The sequence below is a fragment of the Crinia signifera genome, chromosome 3 (genome assembly GCF_055691185.1).
Source record: "Crinia signifera chromosome 3, ASM5569118v1, whole genome shotgun sequence".
Taxonomy (NCBI): Eukaryota; Metazoa; Chordata; class Amphibia; order Anura; family Myobatrachidae; genus Crinia; species Crinia signifera.
Window position 1 is genome coordinate 29914937 of NC_139219.1, and position 7626 is coordinate 29922562.

A 7626-nucleotide genomic window follows, 5' to 3' on the forward strand; every position below is an offset into this window, starting at 1 on the left:
TGTTGTATTTTTCCCGTTACCCCAATTGCTGCTACTGATTGGTCAGTGAAACCCAAGTGAAGAGGAGTGTTGAGAACAGATCTGGCCACCCCTGTATCAACCAAGAAGGTTTGCCTTACTCCAGCTATATCAACCTTCACCTGAGGTTCCTCTCTAAGGTGTTGTGTTAGTCTAACTGGCTGTAGGATACAGGTATGACCTGTTTCCTATTGTCTTACCTGGGTTGCCCTTAGTACAGTGCCAGCCATCAAATGGGGAGGAGGCATGTTGCGTGACCTGTCTGTCTCCTCCCACTGTCTAGGGGCTGGGTATCTCCGTGTCTCACCCTGGTGAGATTCCCATTCTCGCCTATGTGTTTTGTAACTCCTGGGGTTTCTTGACTTACATTGTGCTGCAATGTGTCCTTCCTTATTGCAGTTGTAGCAAATAATGGGCTTTCTACCTGTGTCCCTGGTGTTTCGTTGGTATGCAGTTTTATTTGGGGCATTTGTAAGGGCTTGGATGCTAACCATCATCAGTTTATCAGTTTGCAGTTCTCTGTGCTTCTTAATGTTACGGTCGTGGTCCACAGCAGATTCCCGTAGGGCATCTACTGTCATTCCAATTTGGAAAAGAAGTTTGGACTCTGGCTCTCAGGTTTTCTCTAAGCCCTTCCACTAGCACAGAGACAATCATCTCCCTCAGGTGGGGGTCGTCCTTAGGCTCGGAGACACCAGTGTATTTTGATACCGCCAGCAAGGCCTTAGCGAAATAATCAGCAGCAGATTTCCCATCCTTTTGTTTGATGGTAAAAATCCTGCTATATTCCACTGCCGCAGGAAAATATACTCCCAATTGTAAATTGATCAGGCGTATATTTTCCTGGTTGATCTCATCATTTATCTCCTTGTCCACTTTCAGTCCACTATCCTGAATGAATTTCGGGATGTCTATGTGAGTGGGGAGACAGGCCCTCAACATGATTCTCCAATCCTTGTTGGTGGGCTCATCAGAGTTTCCCAGATCCCTTACAAATTTCCGGCACAATGCCAGATCTTTCCTAGGATCAGGGAAATCAGTAATGATGGACCGCAGCTCTAACCGTGTCCATGGGTTTAGCATGGTCATCTTTCTGGTAGGTATCACACCCTCTCTGTCTGCCTTACCATAGGGAACCTCCAGTGTGCGTACGGGGTATGTTTGTACCACATCTGCATTACTGGGACCTGCTTGGGAGTCGTCTGTGTCTATGCTGTGCAGTGCTTTCTTACCTGGGTCCAATACTATGCTGTTGGCATCAGCCGTCTCCTCTTCCTGTGCTGGAGCCCCAGCAGCAGGTTTAGCCGGTTCAGCTTTTCCCTCAATCATGTTAATTGCGTGGGAGACGGCCAGTGCCAACAGCTGCTCGTTTTCCTCTCGTTCCTTATAAGGGGATAAGACAGGGTACAAGTTAGCAACAGGTAAATTACTACTGTCTTGCTTATTAGTCATTAACCCCTTCGGCACATATGGGGGTGGGGGAGCTGTTGCGGCTACGGTTGCATTTTTATTGTGGCTGATTGTATCTGGCACTGCCAGACACCTGATTCCCCATTGTTCCTGTCCTTCCTTCTGCCACAATTTAAGAATTTCTATGTGCTTTACTCTCTTCTTACGACTGGAGAGTAGACATATTTCATCTTTTACTGCCGATAAGACTTCTGGGTCAAAGCTACCAACACTGGGAAATTCTAACTTGCTGCCTTGTGTCATCTTTTTCCATTTCTTTTGGTAAACAACTGCTCGTTCACCGTGCTTACAGCACATAATGAAAGCCGCCGATCCTTTTGGTCGACTCGCTTCCTCCCTAACTGACACGTTATCACAGCGTGACCCGTTATTACCCATAATTACAGGAACAAACGTTCACAGCTAGTAGATACCGGTGGGTTATTACTTGTCTGAGAGCTCCCCAACCACTCACTTCTCAGCGTCCTAGAACAATCCCACAATCAAGCGGGTGCGAAGGCTACGAGGTATGATACTCAATCGCCAAGCTCTCAACTAGCAGCAAACTTCTAGTTGACCTACAAGGCGCGGCCAATCTTTCCAGGGCACAACAAACTTGTTTTCCTGTACCCCCAAAGACCGGATTTTCTAAAGTAGCTGATCGGATCACTGGGTTCCGATTTAGCTTCTTGTACCCTCCTAGTGGATCAAAATAGGTAGTTCCACGGAAGGGGCAGTTCCTATGGGCACGTCGTCACGTGCACCCTGGTCCTACACTGGACTGTCCTACACTGGACTACACTGCGCTTGAGTCGTGCCGTCACACACCCGTTCGCCTCAGTTTTGTTTCACACTGGGCGCTAGTTACACCTAGGTTTAATGCTTATACTTTAAATATTTCTGTACAGAAAATCTTCCCAGGCTGGTAGCTTCTCACCAGATACTTATGCAGGTATAAATCCCTTTTAAATAGCTATAGGAATCTATTAAAATAATGCTTGTGTTGCTTGTTTATGAGAAAATGAACAAAAAGAAAAAAAATTATTTTCTCTTATTAATCACCGCCTTATCCACAGTATATTACTATACTGTTTTAAATAAAGCTAGTGGTTTAATACTGTTCACCTTTGAGTTCCTATGTGTGCTGCATGTGCAGTGCCAGTGAACAGCCACGTGTGTACGTGTGTTTTGTTCACAGGCCTCCGATGAATCGGCCACCCACGTGTTCTATAGTGTATTTGCAAGGTTGCGCTCGAGTTTCGCTATACGCAGTAATTGCGCCTAAATGTGGAATAAATCCCTTAACTTCGTCCGAAAGTTACGTATCAAGATGCGAAATAAATCCCGCACTTGATCCGCAAATCACGTACAAAGATGCGAAAATTTCCCCGATGTGAGCACATGCGCGCGCACCTTGCGTAATACACAATAGACGCTTTACGTTACTGTAAAAGGCTCAGAACTTATCGCCACGTGGCGAGGTCCTTGGCCCTGCAGTAACTAACAATAAAAGTTATAGTTTTGCACAGAGGGGATCCTCTATGTACTATAATAAAACACAGGCCTTTGTCTCCACGTGTAATAAACAAGCAACTCAAGACACTATACCCCGTTAAACTACTTGTGGCAGGCCGAAGTACAGTTTACTAAACACTTAATATATGCTTTAAAACACGTGGCTTAACGTTTCACTTATTGTACTTCGGGTTCAGCGCTAGCACTTCCCGAACCCCGCACCGCCGCGGACCCGGCCTATCCAGCAATGGATAATAAATACTTCCACCCTTTTGCTGGTATAGGTCGGGCCGCACGCCTGGTACTGAGTTCCGGAATGTGAAACGGACGGACGAGCCCTCAATTGTTAATGGCGATAAAATATGACCAAAGAAACAATAAGCGAAAAGCGCAGGTTACTTACTATGTCCGTAACCAGCGTATCCTTTATACCTAGCCACGTGCGAACAAAGCGTAGCGCAGCGTAGCGTACCTTTATAATGTATTGTACACCAAAGAACTAATACCTTAATAAGAGATCCTTTCGCAGTACTCTGACTCTAATCTGCGAATATATACCTTTAAGGACAGAGTCCGTAATATACCTTATCGCTATGCGAATAAACAGACACACGGTATAGAAGTAAGGAGATGAGAACTCTGTAAAAAGATGTATTTTAGTCCCTAACGGACAACAGGGGGTTACAGGAATAGAAATACAGATATAACAGGTAATACAATAGACTAACAATACAATTTAATAATCAGGCTCTACTAGGGGAAGAAAACAGATACAGGATACAATCAGCCAACAATACAAATAAGGATAAATACCGTGAATGCAACCGTTACCGTCTCCTCATCAAATATGCGCAGCGCAGTCCGGTCAGAGCTCGCTATCGTTCAGGGATGAACTATAGCCCGGTCGAAGGTCAGGGAAAGGAAGATGTGCCGAAGTGACCAAGGCCGCCCTGGGTCACCTATCTTATAGGGTTAGAAAGGGGAGGTCAAAGGCCATTCCTATTGGTCAGAGATCTTATGTCAGGTCCACTGTGATTGGGGGTTAGATGAGGCACCTGGTTTGAATAGGTGCAGGGGAGTGAACTTTAGGAGTCCTTTGTTTGTTAGTATCGTCGTCAGAGATTGTAAATAGCTGTAGAAACCGGTTACATCTAGATTCCTTTGTTATATACTTTCAACCGAAACTGTCTTGAGAATATGGATTATGTCCATAACTATCGGGCCGTGTCTATTGCGAAATATTCGCAATGACCGGAATACTGCGCATAAGATACGGAACGGAACGGTACTAAACACTATACAGACAGATGTATGCAATGCTAACTAAACTATGTGTGGCGTTCTAAACCTTTAACTATATTTTATTTAATGTAGGTATGTTATTATGAATTTATGTGTGATAGTATGGCTACTCTTCTGGTCCACTTTGTCACACATACTCGGGTATGGAAACTTTATTAGCGCAACTCTGCGAACCAAAATGGCGGCCATACTATCCTAAAATGGCGTGTATGCAACTCGACTTTCACAACAATAATTGTAACGTGTATGAGCACCTTTAGACTGTACCTAATACCCATCTCATTGTGATTGTGGAATTTAAACCACCTAAAAGCATAACAATTCCACATAAATCTCCATGCACATTAAATTGGGAGATTTGGTACTTGTGTATTTTGGCGGCGCCCCCGATGTCCATCACGCAATTTTTTTATCGCATCGCATGCCATGCACCCGATGGCATGCAATGCGTTGCGATTTTTGACCCCTATGCGATGAAACATTGTATAAGCACCCAAATGGGTGCTTACAATGTTAAATGCACCCCCATGCCACCCCCCCACTATAAACGTGAACCCGAAGCATGGCGAGCGCAGCGAACCCGCGAGGGTCGGCGGTACGCGTCCTCCGACCTTTTCATACCCCCACTATCCACGTCAGCGTGGAGTTGAGAATAGAAAGTGTGGCTAGCGCAGCGAGCCACCGAGACCCGCGAGGGGACGTGTATACCTTCACAGGTATCCGCGTCCCTTCGCAGGCTTCAGAGGTATCCGCTGCGCTCGCCACACTTTCTATTCTCCACGCCGACGTGGATAGTGGTGGTATGAAAAGGTCGGAGGACGCGTTTATAGTGCGGGGGTGGCGTGGGGGTGCATTTAACATTGTAAGCACCCATTAGGGTGCTTATACAATGTTTAATTGCATCGCATGTTAGGGCATTGTATGCCATATACAATGTCATACAATTTTAACCCCTTCCCGACATTTGACGTACATTTACGTCATGGTCGGGAAGCACTTCCCGACACATGGCGTAAATGTACGTCATGGATTTAAACTGTCACCGCGTCTATAGACGCGGTGACAGTTTCAACATGTCTGCTGTCCCTGACAGCAGACATGTCCGTGCATGCCCAGGGGGGGCTGCGATGCCGCCCCCCCGTCGGCGATCGCTGTGATTGGCTGTTCAGTGTGAACAGCCATTCACAGCGTTTTCCTGTGTCACCGGCGAATAACGTTCGCCGGTGACACGGGATCAGAGGTGATTGGTGCTGTAAAGTACAGCACCAATCACCGCGGGGTGTAAGGGTGACACTGGTGTCACCCCACCTCACCCCGCCCGCCCCCAAAGGCCGTGATTGGTCCGTCGGACCGACGGACCAATCACAGCCAAGGAGGGGGATTTAAACTAACGGTGACTGCACTGCAGACGCCATTCCGGTCTGGAATAGCGTGCAGTGCGGTCACCGTACCCCCCTGCCGCCATACTGACCAGAACCTTGCTCCATACTTGCTCCATACTTACCTGATCGCTGCTTCATCACTGCTTCCTGGATCCTGTTGCTACTTGTGCCTTCCTGTGAAATTGTGCTGCTGCAGTGTACTAGCTAGATAGAGAGATAGATAGAGAGATAGAGAGAGATAGAGAGATAGAGAGAGATAGAGAGAGATAGAGAGAGATAGAGAGAGATAGAGAGAGAGATAGTGTCAGAGAGTGCTATATTTTGTGCTGCTGCAGTGTGATATAGTTATAGATAGAGAGAGAGAGATAGAGAGAGAGAGATAGATAGAGAGGCCTAGTGACATAGTGCTATATTTTGTGCTGCTGCAGTGTGATAGTTATAGAGAGATAGAGAGAGATAGAGAGAGAGAGATAGAGAGAGATAGTGACAGATTGTGCTATATATTTTTTATATAACTGACTGCTGCCCCCTCCTTTTGTGCTGATCAGTATAAATTAACTGATCAGCAACTTTTTGGGGGCGCAGGTTTTTTTTTATATATAGATATACCTGTCAGTGCTGCTGCTGCAGTGTCATAGAGTGATAGATAGTGAGAGATAGAGAGATAGAGAGAGATAGTGACAGAGAGTGATAGAGAGTGCTAAATTTTGTGTCTGCTGCCCCCGCCTTTTGTGCTGATCACTATATCTGAGGTGATCAGCAACTTTTTTGGGGGTACAGAGGTTTTTTTTTTTTTATATATACCTGTCAGTTGCACCAAAGGTTGTGCACCTGCTGCACCTCACTGGTAATCAGTGTCGCATCACTGATCACCTTTTTTTTTTGTGTGTGTGCTGTGGGGTCTTTTTTTAATTTTTTTTTTACACACACTGTGATTTTGTGGGTGTCCTGTGGCCGCTGTGCGCTGATCAGTGACGTACATCACTGATCATCTTTTTCGGCACAGGGTTGATCTATTTTTTTTTTTTTTTTGATCAAATTCCTGTTGCCTTTGAGCGCTGTTCAGTGACAGACGTTACTGACCAACATCTGTGCTCAATTTTTGGCGCAGGACCTTTTTTTTTTTTTTTAACCCCTTAAATTTTTTATTTTTAACCCCTTCATTTTTTTTTTTTTTATTGGTATAAAGTATTTTTTTTTTTCTGCACCACATACACACTACACACTACATACCCCCCGGATTGAAATAAAGTTTGTACCCCCCCCTACACTATACACGTGTTGAAACATTTCACTACCAGTAACACAAAAATAAAAATGGCATCCCAAATGTCCTCCCAAATGTCCTCCCAAATGTCCTCCCAGTCATCCAGGAGAATGTATTCAGTGGAGGAGGCATATGCCATGCTTGCTTCTGACTCTGACACAGCCAGTGATGCAAGCGGGGAATTTGAAGGATTTGCCTTAAGCTCCTCTTCCTCCTCTGGTGATGAGGGACCCCCTCAAAGACGCCCCCGTAGAGCAGCTGAGACCCCCCCCCCAATAATTGATCTCGTATGGACCCCACCACCAGACAATTTTGAGCCCCAGGTTCCTGAGTTTTTGGCCATGCCAGGAATCCAATTTGATTCCACAGGTCTCAGAGAAATTGACTTTTTCAAATTATTTTTCTCTGATGATTTTATAAATTTAATGGTGGACCAAACTAATTTATATGCCCAGCAGTTTATTGCTCAAAACCCCACGTCATCATTTGCTAGGTGGACCCCTGTAGATGCAGTAGAGATGATGACGTTTTGGGGTCTGGTGTTTCATATGGGCATAGTAAAAAAGCCAGAAATTAGGCAATATTGGAGTACAGATGTTCTGTACAGTACTCCATTTTACCGTATGGCCATGACCCGGACTCGATTTGAGACAATTCTTAAATTTATACATTACACCGATAATGCACAGTGCC